A 2519-nucleotide genomic window follows, 5' to 3' on the forward strand; every position below is an offset into this window, starting at 1 on the left:
CTCAAAATCACATAAAGTCATATTATAACATCAGTTGAGATAAAGAATAAAATGAAATATTAAAATCACGATGTATCTCGCTGCATTGCGCGAGTACGCTTCTAGTATCATAAAACATTTGACCAAAACTCTTAAAAACCATTTTTTATCCATGAAGTACTGTTTATTTATGCATATTACTTAAAATTCAAGATTACAAGTAATTTTGCATAAGTACAACTTATTAAAGCTTCATTTTTAAATTCGTGTAACTAACTGTAGATAAACATAATCAAATACAAAATAAACATCAATTTTAAATATAAAAAATCTAATTATATAATTAAGATAATCATTGAGTTCTAACAGAATGTTTAATTATTATTTTAATAAAAAATTATATTATTAAATCAAAACTACTTATAATGAAAATTGAATTAAAGAAGTTACACAAAAAAAACGAGAATTATTAAATAGTTAATTTTATACTAATATCGATTTATTTTTTCAGAATTCATTCTCAAATTTATATTTCATTCAAAAATAAAAATATTGTCACTTTTTCAGAATCACATAAAATCGTATTATATCGATAGAGACAGAATAAAAACTAAACATTAAAATGAAGATTTATATCGTTGCATTGCACGAATACCATTTTAATTTATTATTAATTAAATCAATCAATAGGAATAAAATATCAAATAGAAAACTAAAATGTAAGGGGTATAGATAAATATCAAATGGGTTAAAGTTAATAAATCATAAAAGTTTAAGGTTAAAAAGAAGAAAAAGAAGATCTCGGAGTTCTCTTTGTTCTCTTTCTTTTTTGATTGAATGATGAAGATAAATAAGTTTCTATTTTTTTATTAACCTGGATATCCAATTCGTTATGCGAGCCGACTAATCGTAGAACGACCACTTATTTTGTAGATAGTCCGGAGTCACCGTAATTGAACCTCCGTGACCACAAAGGGATTTTTATTCCTCATTGGATTTGAACATGAGACCTCCTGGTACTTTTGACCTTTGGAGTCAAGATTAAACCAATCATGCACCACCCTTGTGGTTATAAGTTTCTACTTTTTTATCCTGTTAGATAGAAAGAGATACCCCTAAAACTACACATGTGGATAGATTTACGGCTACTACTTCTCATACGTGGGACGAGTTTCTACCTCCCCTTTACACCTTACGACGACGAATTGTTTTTTGCCAGATAGATTTTTTTAGGCTCACTAGCAGCATAGATAGGCTTTAAATCATTATTACTTGGAAATTTAGTTTAGGGAGGCTTCAAACACTTAGTAGGTTCAGCTATAACATCTGGTGGTGCCATCGTGGGCTTGTTCCTAAGACGATCAACTCTACAACTTAAAAAAAATGAAAAAGAAAATGAATTATTTTTAGTTTTTTTTAAGGTATAGGAAGTATGGATGCTCAAAAATCCGACCAACCGGATCAACCAATCCAACCCGAAGCTACACGATGTTTAATCGAGTTGTAAAATCGTCAAACCGTAGGTATTGGGTTGATATTGAGTTACTATTATTTGAACTCAACCCAACTCGATGAACCCGATATCCTTTTATTTCTTGGATTTAATATGATTATTGAATTTCGATTAATATATACATTGGACAATTACACTATCATGTATGCTTTTCATATACACATATTTTCAATCTATTCATATTTCTATATAACTTATTTAGTAACTGTGAACATATATATGTAAAATAAGAAAAATAACTGAATGTGATATACGTAAGAAATATGAATAAGTTATATCAAATGGTTGATAATGGAAAAGAAATTATGAGTAGAGAAATAACATATTCAAGGTTAAAAAAATATTTTAATATACCAAAGTATCAACCCGACCAACCCAACTAACCCGACCAACCCGTACGGGTTGGGTTGGGTTGGATTAAGATTTTTTCAAACCGTAAGTATTAAATTGGGTTATTCAAATGTCCTCAATCCGATCAATTCAACCCATGAACACACTAATAGGAAGGGATATGGACACATTAACCATAAAAAAAATACAAAATGAATTATAAAATAAAAATAAGAGCATCAATGCAGTGTTGCTTATGTCCCATCGATAACGTACACCTCCTCACCTTCAAGAAGAGGTCGCTTTTTCACTTGTCATCAATATAAGTGATTAGAGGCTCATAAAGAATTAAAAAACAATCTGAATTTGTAAACCACTTTTCGAATAAGTGAAAAGTGCCTTTTGAAAGGAAAGTTTTAGAAAACAACAAGGCCTAATTGTTTCTATAATCATTATAGTCTATATATAAACTAGTTGATGACTGATAAGTTAGTTGATAGTTGATAAGTTAGCCGATTAACAAATAATATTTGACAAAAATAACTTATAAACATGTAAAATGACAAAAAAGACATCTTAAAATTTTAATCAATGATAATATTTCATAATATAATTAAAACAAATCTCTAACAATATAATACGTTGATTAATACAAACAAGATGGTAAAGAAAAACTAACTAAAATAATATGTTAATT

Source organism: Cynara cardunculus, assembly GCF_001531365.2.
Source record: "Cynara cardunculus var. scolymus isolate 2C chromosome LG 1, CcrdV1, whole genome shotgun sequence".
Taxonomy (NCBI): Eukaryota; Viridiplantae; Streptophyta; class Magnoliopsida; order Asterales; family Asteraceae; genus Cynara; species Cynara cardunculus.